This window comes from Cupressus sempervirens, chromosome 6, assembly GCF_028749045.1.
Source record: "Cupressus sempervirens isolate cs-2001-9-10 chromosome 6, ASM2874904v1, whole genome shotgun sequence".
In the NCBI taxonomy this organism is placed as follows: Eukaryota; Viridiplantae; Streptophyta; class Pinopsida; order Cupressales; family Cupressaceae; genus Cupressus; species Cupressus sempervirens.
In genome coordinates, this window is record NC_143123.1 from 146677671 (window position 1) to 146693580 (window position 15910).

General features: G+C 34.4%; 1 pseudogene across 1 annotated transcript; it reads left to right on the top strand.

The window, feature by feature from the left end:
• The first annotated feature begins 764 nt into the window (after positions 1 to 764).
• On the top strand, positions 765 to 2907 carry LOC149551651 (G-type lectin S-receptor-like serine/threonine-protein kinase At2g19130 pseudogene; annotated as a pseudogene). The gene is made up of 2 exons (XR_016353460.1): positions 765 to 1937; positions 2669 to 2907. The product of XR_016353460.1 is annotated as a G-type lectin S-receptor-like serine/threonine-protein kinase At2g19130 pseudogene (transcript).
• The last annotated feature ends 13003 nt before the right edge of the window (positions 2908 to 15910 follow it).

Here is a 15910-nt window from a genome sequence, read left to right on the forward strand (position 1 = left end):
AGGATGAGGCTGTGGATAAAGATAAGTGACAGAAGGAAAAGGACAAGGATGCTAAAAAGGGAAAACACAATCAACAAGGAAAAGCAAGACAAGATTAAGGAGAAAGACCAAAAAAAAGGAAGACGATAAGAAGGGTAAACATAGTGGTAAAGAAAAGAACTATGAGAAGAAAAAGAGAAATACTGACCAAGAAAAGATGGAAAAGAGAAAAGATGGGGAAAATAATGATGAGGGCAAGAACAAAGATGATAAAAGAAAACGAGGAAATGTACATTAAATTGATCAAGTTTTGGTTTAATTCAAGGAATATAAATGCATTGCAAATATTTGAGAAACCACAAATTATAAATGCATTTTAATTCATTGACATGTGATAGTACAATTTTGTGAGCAGAAAAGGATGGAAACATACTAGTTAATTATCAATTGTTTCTGAGATGTTCTTCCAGTTTGACAACCTTCAATGTCTCTTTCACGACCTTTGCTGTTGACAAAGAGAAAGAGAAGAACAATTAATTACATAGTTCACAAAATCATTTCTTACAAATGTATTATATTTATTTTCATAAAGATTACTAAACCAAAAATTGTACAATATATAAAGAATAACAAACTTTCTATAAATTTCATCCATTCGCCAGCATTGCCACAAATTCATTTTTTAAATACAATGTAAAAAGCTCAATACCCTAGTGTTCACCACAACAGCCAATGGGAAATGTGAATTTTACATGTTCTTATAAATTAAAATAATGGCCTGAAACAAATCATGGAAATGCAGGTATTTTACCTACAGCGTCAAGCCGGAAGTAACTGCGCCGACTCGTTTCGTCATGTCAGAGACGGGTGACATTAAGGTGTGGAGTCAGTTGGACAATACAAATGTATGGACCATGTTTTGGGCCCAGCCTCGAGATCAATGCCAGGTTTATGCACTTTGTGGGGCTTATGGGACCTGTACGACGAACAATGTGCAATTTTGCAGCTGCTTGAATGGTTTCACTCCAACCGATGAAAGGGCATGGCAGGGTCAGGTCTGGTCTGGCGGCTGCACAAGACGGACCAGATTGGATTGCAGTAGCAATATGAGCACCGATGGATTCACTGAACTTACCGGGAAATCGACTCCGAAGGGGTTTGTGAATCTGGGTCAATCAGGATCTGATGAAAATTGTCGGAGTTCTTGTCTGAGGAATTGCTCCTGCACGGCGTAGCAGCTCTTCTGGTGGTGGGATTTGTGGTTTTCTGCTACATCTGGCGCCGGAGATCGCCGCTTCAATCGGCGGATTATTTCGGTCCTCTCACCGTTTACAGCTACAGGGAGCTTCAATCTGCGACCAAGAATTTTAACGAGCGGCTGGGTGGAGGAGGATTTGGATCCGTTTTCAAGGGGACTTTGGGGGATAAGGGGAAAACCCTAGTGGCGGTGAAGAAGCTCGAGGGTATCAGTCAGGGGGAGAAGCAGTTTCGAATGGAGGTCAGCACAATTGGGACTATTCAGCATGTGAATCTGATCCGCCTCAGAGGATTTTGCTCCGAGGGATCGAGTAGAATGTTGGTTTATGATTATCTCCCCAATGGATCGCTGGATAAATGGTTGTTTTCTAAGAATGAGGGCGCTCCGGTCTTGGACTGGAAGACCCGATTCGGCATTGCACTCGGAACGGCCCGTGGGATCCTGTATTTGCATGAAAAGTGCAGCGATTGTATCATACATTGTGATATCAAGCCTGAGAATATACTGATTGACGGGGATTTTTCCCCCAAGGTTGCCGATTTTGGGCTGTCGAAATTGATGGGAAGAGAGTTCAGCCATGTTTTGACGACCATGAGAGGAACCAGAGGGTACTTGGCGCCTGAATGGATTTCGGGGCTGCCCATTACTCCAAAGGCCGATGTCTATAGCTTCGGCATGACTCTGCTCGAAATAATTGCAGGTTAGTTGAATCTAATCTTTCCCCCAAATCAATTTTCCAATTCGTTACAAATTATCTGGAATCGATCATGTTTCTGGAAGTTGGGCAGTCAATTGGTAGGAATAGGGCAGAAATAGGTTATAAATTTTGCAATAAAGGATCAGATTCATTATAAAATATCTGAAACGAATCATGTTTCTAGAAGTTGGGTGACATAATTGATAGGAATTGGCCAGAACTAGGCAATAAATTGAGCGATCAAGGAGTAGATTCATTACAAATCCCTACAAGGTATCTCAAACCTTAAATCTATCATGTTTCTGCAAATTGGGTAGCATAATGGATAGGAACTGGGTAGAGAACCAGGCAATAAATATAGCAATCAAATAGTATATTCATTACAATTCATTGCAAACTACACGAAATCACGAATGAATCATTTTCCACGGATAGGAACTGGGTAGAACCAGGCAATAAATTAGCAACAATTCATTTACAATCCATCTCAAATCTCAAGTCAATCGTGTTTTTGGAAGTTCAGAGTACAACTATCTGAAACCTCAAATCAATCCTATTTCTGGAAGGTGGGTAGTATAGAATCGACAGGAACTGGGAAGAACTAGGCAATATGAATCTTCGCAATCAAGTAGTAGGTTTCTTTACAATTCACTACAAACCATCTGAAATCTGAAACCATTTTATGTTTTGTGGAAGTTGGGCAGCACATAATTGATATGAATTTTGAGTTGCAGGTCGGAGAAACATGGAGGAAAATCAAGAGCATAGCGGATGGTTCTTTCCCACATGGGCTGCTACACAGATCAATCAAGAGAACACCTTTAATCTGTTGGACAAGAGATTGAATGAGACTGCGGATGCGGATCAGTTGAAGAGGGCTACAATGGTGGGGGGATGGTGCATTCAGGACGATGATCAATCTTTCGTCAAATTCAAACATTGCTCAGGGTCGAATTGCGTGAAGTATTTGTAGAGCTATGGAGGGAAAATCATTCCTCGCCAGGCCGATGGAGAGCTCTGTTACATTGGAGGCAAGACGAGAATCATGGCTGCCGACAAAAATGTCACTTTTGCAGGTTTGGATCAATAATTTTTTGATTTTAGAAGAACACAAAGACTAAATAGAAATGAATTATGTATATACCTAGATTCGCTTGTTTATTGATTGATTTGTTGTTGTTGTTGTTCGGTACAGATTTTGCAGAACAACATTTGCTCCAATACCAACCTATTGGATGCGTTTTTTGGGTTTTTAGCTGTTGTTCTGGCCCCATAGAGCTCACTCAACCGTGGGTGGAGAGGAAAGGGAGGAAGGACCCCAGGTGCCGACAAAAACGTCACTTTTGCAGGTTTGGATCAATAATTTTTTGATTTTAGAAGAACACAAAGACTAAACAGAAATGAATTATGTATATACCTAGATTCGCTTGTTTATTGATCGATTTGTTGTTGTTGTTGTTCAGTACAGATTTTGCAGAACAACATTTGCTCGTAGGAAAGAACTTTTGCCTAAATACAGCGACTCAACAGAGCTTGCTAAAATATAGGCCTCTATCAGGCACGCTGAAATCCTCACAAATATGAGAAGACGAGCTACCAAAAGGCCAAACCAATATTGAAGAGTAAATAGAAAGATAAGCCATCTATACACACAGAACGCATATCAAACCTAAAACAATTTTCTAGAAAAAGTCGTGAAGGAAGCAGTATCAACAAATGAAAAACATAGCTATTCTCTGCAACAAAATCTTAAGCAAAATACATCACAGAAGGAGAAAAACATACCTGTTTTCTGCAACAAAACTACTTCTCAGAAGCATACAGAAGGGACTGTCCAATTTTCCCAATGCCTCCGAAATCAACAATTACTAATAAATAGGAACTTTAGATGACCAGAATTGAAGAATCCAATTAAATGCAGTCGACAGACAGCCGGAAAACATTTCCCAAGACAATGAGTAAAAGACAGACCAAAGAATTGTGACCACATTTTCTCCCAAAACTGACATCTTCGCTAACAATATGACACCTATACAGTGCACAGTATAAATCCAATCAAAATACGGTGGATTTCCTAAAGATTTAGATCTGGGAATTGGCTAAGCATAGTGGTTCAGATAAGACAATTGACGAAACATAAAGTCAAGCAATAAAGACTACAAAGAAAAAAATGTCATTGACAATACGCTTATTTAATGTTAGATCAAATGTTGTCAAAATTGGCCAGATATTGTTCAAAGATAGGTGAATAATATTAATGAAATCACTATTGCTATGTTCCATCCATCCGTCAGCATTGCCACAAATTCATTTTTTAATACAATGGAAAAAGCTCAATACCCTACTGTTCACCACAACAGCCAATGGGAAATTTGAATTTAACATGTTCTTATAAATGAAAATAGTGGCATGAATTCAAAAACATTATGAAACTAGGTTGGAATGCATATATAAAACATTTCAATTGGTCAAAATTTATTGAAAATTTGCATCCACTTGGATGCTATAGTATCCTGCCATACGGCAGGATAATAACAATAGAAATAATATTATATGAATGAATTAGTCATATCTACCAATTCAAATATAAGTTGAAATATTTGATTTAAAAAAAATAAATTGTTGATTATTTAATTCAAACTACCAAAATATCTAATTAATTTGAGGGGTAGTATTAGTTTTACAATTTGTAAAATGGTATTAAAAAATTAGAATAAAATTGTAAAATAGTAGCTAGTAAAAAATAGTATAAACGTAAAGAAATAAAATTTTACAAGTGAAAAAAATAAACATCAATCTAAAACTAATCAATATATTTAAAATAAGAAATATAAAACATTTAACTATATATTTAGAAAAATAGATAGTGATAATTAATATTGATTAGACATTCATTTGTGAGGTGGAAGATAAAAATGATTTTTTTTTTTGAAAAGTTAATCCACTTGTCACAAATGTGGAAAAGGCAAAGTTGTGATTAATGCATGATAGGCTTGTTATAAAATATTTGCATTTTCAAACATTAGTGAAAATTAATCCACTTGTCACAAATGTGGAAAAGATAAAGTTGTAATTAATGCATTCATTAATGCATGATAGACTTATTGGAAAATATCTATATTTTTGTTGGAGAAAATTGGATTTTCTCCCTACCAAAAAAAGCATGGTCCAATAGACGGAATGAAAAATGTGATTTATAAAATAATGACAAAATCAAAAAAAGATATAAACATTTGAAATTTGTTTTAATCTTTTAAATCATATGAGTTGATTGGTCAATTGAATTGAATGATTCTAATACTTTCTTTTCCTACCAAAGGTATTAATAATAATAAATAATATAATTTAAAAATTGTAACACTTATCAATTATACATATTACAAACACTATTATAAAATATAATTAAAAAATAATATTGTTTAATTTATTTTTATAAAAGTAAAATAATAGTAATAATTTAACTACTTTTATTTAAAAAGTAAAGTTTTTAAAAATTTAGAAATTCAAATACAAAAATATAACATATTGAAATTGTATATATATAATTTGAACTTATGCATTACATGAAGTTTTATGAACAAGTTATATCAAATAGTTAAAAAATAAACATCAATGTAAAACTAATAATAACTATATTTAAAATAAGAAAGTAAAAATATTTAATAGATTGTGATAATTAATATTGATTAGACATGTAGTGTGAGGTGGAAAATAAAATGATTGGAAAAATAAAATTTTATCAACTTGTCACAAATGTGGAAAAGATAAAGTTATAATTAATACATTCATTAATGCAAGATAAAGTTGTTAGAAAATATTTCTATTTTTTGTTAAAGAAAAATAATTTTCTCCCCTACCAAAGATAGTATAGACCAATAGAATGGATGAAAAATTAGAAAAAGATATAAACATTTGAAATCTCATATAATCTTTTAAATTATTGAATTTGATTGGTTAGTGTTAATGTCATATTTAGATTGACATGAATGCATAAGTATTCCTCCTTGGCAGGAACTAATAATTATACTACATTAATTTCTAGAGAAAGATGTAATAATGTGTTTCTCAAAATTTTAAATATAAAACATTTATTTAATTTGAGAAAGATTGAATTAAATTTTATTTATTTATTTATTTGTTAAACAAGGGGTTAAGACATGTAGTTGATATCTTTAAAATGTAATGAGATACAAAAATGAAAAGTCCAAGTTTTACAGATTACCCTCTGCCAAGTGATCTAGCTCATCTTCTTCCTCAAAAGTCTCTTCTTCTCAACATCTTCCTCTACACCATTCTCTAGCTTGACATCCTCTTCCCCCACCACAATGAAAGGAAGCAAATGTATGAGGAAACAATTCCTCACTAATCTTGAGAGGATTATTATATAAATATCAACTTTTACAAAGATTTCAAGAGACAAATAAGAGAATATATGAAATAATCGTGAACACAAAATACATTGATTATCATGGGAAACCCTTGCATGAGAAAACCCCCACACTATAAGACCTCCATAATGTATTATCAAATCAATGGAGATTACAACACACTTGCAATGCAAGTTCTTACAAGAGTATCATCTCGACTCAAACATAGAGGAGCTTCACAAGCACCCTTCTAACACCCAATCTTACAAACAAAATGCAATGCTTAAACTCCTCTTTCAAGCCCTCCTTTTATAGGCTTCTCACAACCTAGAAACCACTTGTGGTTTTACAATACCATGTGCAAAACCTCCTTGACACTTGTTCACATGCATGACTTGTATTGCCCAAGATAAGCATGAACCACGTTAAAATAATGTCTCATGTCCAAACTCTTATCCTATATTTTGAACCCTCATAATTGTCATGACAAGTGTCATATAACATCTAAAAATAGCTCTCCTATATTATACTATGGATAGGGAATATTTTTACAACTCCATTTACCTTTTCCAAGGCATGGATATGTGGAAAACTTCTGATGCATTGTAAGGTAGGTGTGTCCCCAAAGGAGGTGACCTAGCCCCAGCAAATAACCACACAACAAAAATACAAAAAGAACACAAAGATTCAGGTCAATTGCAACACATATTCCCATAATAGAATCAATAGATTAACATCCAACATGTTTGACTGTAAAACATTCTGGGTTACGACCATTTCAAAGAAGAGTACAATTTGATCCTCATATTTAAAGATTCACCTCCTAGCTATCATCCCTCAAGATGCTCCTAGATACTCCATGCTCATCTCCATGATCTAACTCCTTAAATTACTCTAGACATCTCAAGACCCTCTAGTTATACTAAACCAAGCCACAGGTTGATGTAACAAGTTACATTAAATAGACAGTCAAGCCACAAGTCAACCTGGAAAATTAAATAACACTTAGGATAGGCCCCAATTTTACAATCATGACTAACTCCTAAGACAAAATAAAATTATGTGGCATTAGATATAGGCCTATGCGCTATCTAATGATCTGTATATAAGATCACACAAGCTTACTCTTGCAGATCAAAGCTTATCAAAACAATCTACAAAGTCTGCCCAAGAATAAGGAACATGTTAGCAACAACCACCAAAAGAGCTCTAAATCCAACATGATCCATCCAATCATTTAGTGCACATAGGACAAGGTCCACCAATATGCCTCGAACATAACCCTAACCACGTGAAGCATAGGGTTCACAAAATCCAAGCTCAATGCTCTTGCATCAGAGTCCTGAGGTAAATAAAAATGTGTATCCCACACTTTGATGACAAAATAAATACCTGCACTCCACTTCATCTTCACCAAAGGATTCCACTTCCTCCCAGAAAAAGAATAAATTTACACATCAACCATCTCTACTTCGTCCATTCAAACATCATAATCATATGAATCTTAACAACCCAATCAACATGCTCGCTCCCAGGAACAAACTAAACATAATGCTTCACCAATAATTCTTGTAATTGATCACAACCAGCAATAATAATATCCTTAGACATGAAATCCATGTCAACAATAATAGAATCCCCAATCATATAAGCAACAAGATATAAATCCATATCCATATCAACAACTATATGAAAATCCTCATCCATATGTAAATCCTCATTGCCACAAATGCAAATCTCATAATGAATAATCTCATCATCCATAATAAGATGCTCTACAATTTCCATGTCAATCACAACTAACTGATCATGAAAACAGATCTCCTTTCTAGTCTCGACAAGGTTAGGAACCTCTTCGATAAGCTTAGGTATCCTAGCAACAAGCACACATTCCTCTTTTACATCTACCTCAACCTTGTCATGCCCTCTTCCTTCTCCAACAAGTCTTCTAACCAATCATACAACTTTCTTCTAGATCGGTAGACTCCAACTCCGATAATATATGCAAAACTCAACTATCCTTTCCTTGATTTGATTGGTTAAATCAACCTCTAATCGAGCAAACTTATATATGTTATCTTTGTCTCCACCACATCATGGAGATTTGCAATCACCCAAGTGTCTAGTCTTCTCGGAGGCATCTTCCAAGATCTTCAAAAAACCTAAAAAGAAAATCCTACCCAAGCACCTTGTGACAAACTCGAGTTGCTTGCAAGTCAAATCATAACCTACCACCTCACATGAATAACAAGAAAGGGTTTCACAAGTCCAGGAACACAAATCTACAAGAAGAATTGCACAAAATCTCTACAACCTATGCTCTAACAATCACCAACCATATCAAACCTCTCTTATAACACTTGATGCAATACAAGACATGTGTGTCCCCGAAGGAGATGACCTAGCCCCCAACAAATAACTATAAAGTGGAAATATAACAATAACACATAAATTCAAATCAATTTCAATACATATTTTTATAATATAATCAATAGATTAACATCCAACATGCTTGATTGTAAGGCATTACAAATTGTGAACATTACAAAGAAGAATACAATTCAATCCTCATATGCAGAGATACACCTCCTAGCTACTTTGTGCTTGTCTCTGTGATCCAACTCCTTAAATTACTCTGGACATCACAAGACCCTCTACTTCCACTAAACAAGTCACAAGTTGACCTAACAAGTTACATTAAATAAACGCTCAAGCCACAAGTTGGCTTGGCAAATTAAGTAGCACTTAGGACAGGCCCCAAGTTTACAATCATAACTAACTCATAAGATAAAAATAACATTATGAGGCCTTAGACATGACCCATGCATTATCAAACGATCCACATCTATGATCACACAAGCTAACTCTCACAGATCAAATCTCACAGAAATAATCTCCAAAGTTTGTGCAAGAATAAGAAACATGTTACCAATTACCACCAAAAGAGCTCTCACTCCAACATGGTCCATCTAATAATTATGTGTTCATAGGATAAGGTCCAACAATATGCTTCAAACATAACTCTAATTGCAAGAAACATAGTGTCCAAAAAATCCAAGCTCGATGCTTTTGCGTCAACTTCCCAACTACTTTTGGAACTATTTGGAAATATTAAAAGGTTGACACACATGTTTTCTCAAGACTCAACTCCCTCTTCTTCTAACTATGCGTCTTCCACTTCCTTGTGTTGGAAATCTAATAGGGAAAGTATGATATTGAGAGGGGGTGAATCAAGATCTATAAAAGTTTAACACTCAAACATGAAACATATTTGATATCTCCATCATAAAACCTTAACCTTATATCAAATCAAACATATACTGCAATGTAACATCAGATCTAACATATAATAACATGAATCACACATAAGAAATAACTCAACACATGACACCATATATGATAACATAGAAACCCTCCAAGGTGAAGGTAAACTTGCAGTGGGGATGACGCCCACAAAGATCTTCACTACTATAGTAATAAAGTGTGCATGTTAACGCTACAAATTTTGATCACTTCCGATGATCTACCCTTTGAGGGATCTTCCCTATTAAGAGATTAAAAGACTATTAGGTTTACCTTGATCAAAGGATTTTACATCACAATTAAGTGAGTACTATGTTATGAGATTTACAAAGGCCTTTTAGGAAAACTATGTTAAGAGATGTACCTTGAAATACCTATTAGAATGTATCAGTAATTGATCCTTCAGTATGCACTTTAATGTTGATAACATATCTCCTCTATCTAATGTAATATCATGTATTTGTGATAGACCTTCAATGAATCCTCACTGCACTACTTGGTCACCTTTGTCTTTCACCTCTGATTCACCTCAAAACTTCGCATCTGAACTTCTAATTCGCAACCTCTCAATCACATACATGAATTAGGTCTATAAACCCTCTTTAAATAGTTGTTCAACGAAGCTTCGAGATCATGATCAATGATCTATATTCATCCCTTTTCTTGCTTAGTCCTTCTAATTTTCTAATTGGTCGATTACCATTCATAGGGATTAATGATCTTCAACAACATGCACAATCAACTCCTTGATCAACTCCTTGATCTGTAAAACATGCTTCTAGTTCGACAAAAATGGGTTACATAAGATTTTGTGTCATTACAAACTCGTATACAAAATCTATCTTACTTAGCACTAATACTCTTTTGATGCTCAGTCATGCTTATTCTTTATGTTGTCCCTTAGCTTTAACTCTGCTCAGCTTCTAATGAAATTCTCTATCTTTCTCGACATTCATTGTACCATAAATCATTTAGCATTAACTAAATTGTTCCTTCTTTGAGTTGTTTGGTGTCTATTGTAGCTCACCTCTAACTAAAGTGTTCAACGACACTTATGCATACTCAACGCTAACTAGTGCTCAACATGAACTAATTATTCACTATTATATTTGCTCAAGCTATATAGTGGCTCCATCGCAGTGTTGACCAACCAACATTTCTTAGATAATGAATAAGTGTTTTGCACTAATAAACAATACTGAGATTGCCTTTACGATCAACAATCTCCCCCCTTGGCATTAGTGGCAAAAATACTTACCATGATCAACATGTCATACTTCAAAAACTCCCCCTTGGGGTGCGCTTCATACCTTGATTCGACTCGACAACTATGCACATGTTCTATTTCTATCTGATTTCCCCCTTGTGCTTGATCATACATATTTTCCCTCTAGTTTTAGTTACGATTGGAGTGGGGTATTAACTGGGGTTAAACCATACTTTTCCAAAAATGGTTTATGGATCTACAAAATCATTGTTAATTTACTATCCCATGCAGTCCTTCAAGACTTTATTGTTTGAATTTCAATCTCTAATTTTGCCATGAGATCTACCATACTATTTGCTGTAGAAAATTTTGGATGTCTCTGCACTAATTCCTTACCATTCTTTAAATGCATTCGCATAACCTCTAAATGAGGTGTCAACATAGCTTGAATTGACATGAGCTTCACTCTTATTCTATTGTCTTATGTCATCAATTCAAACTGTCTTCCTTGCAAATATCTCAAGTTTTGAAAATGAACTTAACTATAACTTGCATCCACGTTCAGTCTATTTGCACTGTACTACAAATCAACTTCATTCTTGTCCATTTTTTATCTTATTTCCTTTGTGAGCATATAAACATCACATAGCTTTCTAAATAGTATATGTACATTTTAAATTACTTTCTCCAAATTATCTACAAGTTTTGAAATTTCTACCTGTCTAATAGTAATCTCTATTGCAATCTTCTTCGTGACCTTTTTCTCAAATTTTCTCTTAGACCATTGCATAAGTCTCTCATTTGTGTCAATGTCTAGAACATTTACTCTCTCTTCTATTTGAACCATTATTTCAATGATTGGAGCTTATTCATTTAGATTATCAACAACAACTATTTCAAGAATATGTCCTTGATCTCATATATTACTTCTTTCTATGTTGTTCCCTTTTCATCTCTTCTTGTTAGGTCTTCCTAGCTAACAAATCTTGAAGTGTCTTCATTTGATCATAAGTTAAGTTATTTATGTCTCAATTAGGTATCATAATCACCTCATCGAGTGTAATAGGTTTACCTTGTATTCCTCTAGGAGATTTCAATTTTCTTTTCTTGGATTTCTTCCCCTTTTAATCTAGAGTGTTGATACTTGACATAGACAATTGTCGACATTGAGTGGGAATTTCATCACTCTTTCTTTGCAACTTCTCAGTTCCTTCTATCCTTTTCTCCACATTGGGTTGTTCTTCAATGATTGTCAATTGTTATTTGGGTGCATTGTCCTTATTATGGTCATTAGTAGAAATTAGTTCACTAATTGAACTTGGTTGTACAACCTCCTTTGCTCCCTCAATCTAAGGTCCTAAGGCACTTGTTGTGGTCTACTTGAATATAAGAACTCTCTTCCTTATTCTCTCCATCTAGCTTAATATTTTTACTACCCTTATTGTTATCATTTATTTGTTTAGGTTTTTGTGCACTTTCATCTTCACTAGCCAACACAATATGTTGCTTAGCACCACTCACATTTGCATTCACTTGACTTTCAACTGAAATCAAAGCGATAATAGAAATAGGTGATTGTTCTGTTAGCATGAATGTTGATGCTATGGGGGAACATTGTAGAATAGTGTTATGACTTTGTTTGTCATTGATGACAACATAGTAATAAGATTACAAAAGACTGACATAGCAGAAGTTTTATGTATTAAGGACATCATATTACATATCTACCTATGTGTAGTTACCAACATATACTACAATATGTATTTGACATATGGGCAAGTGCACATAACCTGAATTGACATCGTATAGAAGATATTAATGATTTTTAGAGAACTGCAGGGAAATAGAGCATTCTCTATTATATGATTGATACAACACATTGTGTTTGGAATGAAGGGTTGCATAGTTAACTGGAGGAAGTACACTAACAATTGATGATGTTAGCAAGTGCTCAGGTACAAAAGTCGCATGCATGGGAGTCTATGTATAACTGTGAGCTGAAAACATTATTTAAATGTGTATTTAATTTAATTAACTTAAATTAAAGTATGGAGTCAACTCAAGGAATTGATGTTGAAGTGTGGTATAAAGCAAAGATGTCTTCTAAGTTTTGGAGACCATCATTTAGATTGAGAAGCAAAGAAGACTTGTGAATTGCGAAGTAGTAGAGCAGAGTGATCTGCTAATGCATGTAAGTGACCTTAAGGGTTACTAATGAGTTTTAGATCTGTTTGCATGATTTGAAGGCAAAGAATTCTGGCGTACTGGATAGAGAAAGAGGAAAGAGATTGATTCCACATCTATTATTCTAAAAGGAATAGTCCTGAGATCAATTGGACAATGGGTTCATTGATATGATCTTGAAGCTATTTGGACAGTGGGTTTAGCTGCCTTCTACAAATCCTAACAGGGTTGGCACAACTCCTAACAGGGATTAAAAGTCTCATAATAGGGGCTCTTTGTACTAAGCATTGTAATAGACTCTTAACAAGGTCCATCCTCTAACAAGGAATATTCAGATTAGTACATTATTCTATGGGCATCATTCCCACCTAGGTTTTCCCTTTGATCAAGGATTTCCCTAGTCAAAATATCTAGTGTAATTGAGTATGCACATTTCTTTATGGTTGCTATTTACTATGGTTGAATGATTAAGAGGTTTAATGTTTGAGATTTCCATATAATTGATTCACACCCCCACATTATACTAGTGAATTACTATTTCTGACAATTGGTATTAGATCCTCAGGTCCTTGAAGGAAAGTTTAACAACTTTGGGAGATCCATGGTGAATATGTTCAGAAAGGAAAGTCCTAGATTTGATGGCACAAACTACGACATTTGGAAAAATAAAATGAAGACTCATCTCTTGTGCATGGGTCCAACATATTGGCTTGTAACTAGGACATCCAAAAACATTGTAGAAGAAGACAATCTTGAAACCTATACCAAGGAATAGAGAGAAGTGTTTATGTATAACATAAGGGTAAGAGAAGCAATATTGTCAACATTACCTGAAAGTGAGTACAATCAGGTAAAACAACTCAAAACATCTCATGAAATTTAGAAAACTTTAGAAGCAATTATGAGGGTGATACACATGCAAAAAGAGTTAGATTGCAAAATTTGTATTGCGCATTTTCAAGATGCTAGAATGATGGAAGATGAATCTATAAGAAGCTATGTTGGGAGAATATCTGAGATTGTTGCAGGAATCACATCTCATGATGGAAAGAAATTTGATGATGAAGGGATATGGAAGATCTTGAAAAGTCTAATACCACCTTTCAAGTCAGTCGCACAAATGATTCAGCCGATGATACCCTGTACCACTAATTTCACCAAAGGGACATTGCTTGGTAGATTAGAAGCTACAGAATTTGATCTAAATCAGTATCAAGAATTGGAAAAAGTTGAGACAACATTTAGTGCACTAAACATCAAACCTGGCTTAGCAAGGAACACAAAAGCACATGAAGGCATTGCTAGCAGCAACAAATCTATTGAGGAAAAGATCCAGGAAGGAGCGACTCTTCTTGTGGAAAGAAAAAAAGATGGTAATAATATCTTTAAATGTTGGACTTGTAATTAATATGGTCATTATGCATCTAAGTGTCCTAAAAGAGAAAGGAAGTTTAAGGGTAGATTCAAATCTAGAAGACCTAGAAATTGTTTATGTGTTAATGAAGAAGAAGATGAAGAAGAATCTTATTAAAGAAAAAGTGAAGATGAATTAGGATTTGTAGCTATAAAAGAGAATGATATTGATGGAGAAATCAAAGAAGAAAGTGCACTGATTTCACAAGTTGAAAATAAAGATTGGATCATTGACCGTGGTTGTTCACATCACAGGACTAGTGATATGAGCAAATTTGTCAAATTAAAAAGCCATGATGGAGGAACTGTCAGAGTAGGAAACAATGCAGCCTATCACATTATAGGAATTGGATCTACCACTCTAGATGGTAAAATACATACTAATGATGTTTGTTTTGTTGATGGACTAAAACATAACTTGTTGAGTGTTGGACAACTTATGGACAAAGGTTATCAATTGCTTTTTGGTAATGATATATGCATTATCAAGAACAAGGAAGGAAATCTACTTGGCACTAGCACAAAAACCAGAGGTAATGTATTTCAGTTAAACTCCACTAAAATAACATGTTTGGTAGCTAAAGTTGACAACAATTGGTTATGGCACAGAAGATTTTGTTATATTAATTTTGATAACATTATGAAAGCCAACAACATACTTGTTGTGAGAGATTTACCTAAGATTATTAGACCCACTAACATAATTTGTAAGGAATGTATCTTGGCTAAGCAAAAGAAAGTCTCATTTCCTTGAAAACAATTTGGTACTACACAAAAGCTAGAATTGGTTCACACATATTTGAGTAGTCCTGCAAGAACAAGAGGATTCTACGAAGAAAGGTACTTTATGATTTTTGTTGATGACTTTACTAGAATGATGTGAGTAGCTTTTCTTAAAAAGAAATCAAAAGCATTTGAGAAATTCAAGATATTTAAGAACAAAGTTGTGAATGAATATGGAGTTAAAATCAAGAGCTTAAGATTTGACAGAGGAGGAAAATTCACCTCTAGAGACTTTAACATCTATTGTAAAGAGCATGGTATCAGGAGATAGTTATCCTCACCCCATACACCTGAGTAGAATGGGATTGCTAAAAGAAGAAATAGATCAATTGGTGAAGTAGCAAGAGCTATGTTATTTGAAAATTATTTACTGAAGACCTTTTCGAGAGAAGCAGTTAATATAATAGTATACAAACTGAACAAAGTGCAGATTAGGAAGGGCATGGACAAAACACCTTATGAGCTATGGTTTGGTCACTCACCATTAGTCAAATATTTTAGGATATTTGGAAGTAAATGTTACATCAAAAGGGATTATGATATTGGTAAGTTTGATCCAAGGAGCAATGAAGGTATGTTTCTTGGCTATTCATTAAAAAGTAAATCCTACAGATGTTTCAACTATAGAACAAAAACTATAGTAGAGTGCGCAAATGTTAAAATTGATGAAAAGTTTGGCACCAGGGAAAAGATTATGGATTATAACTAACTTTAATGGA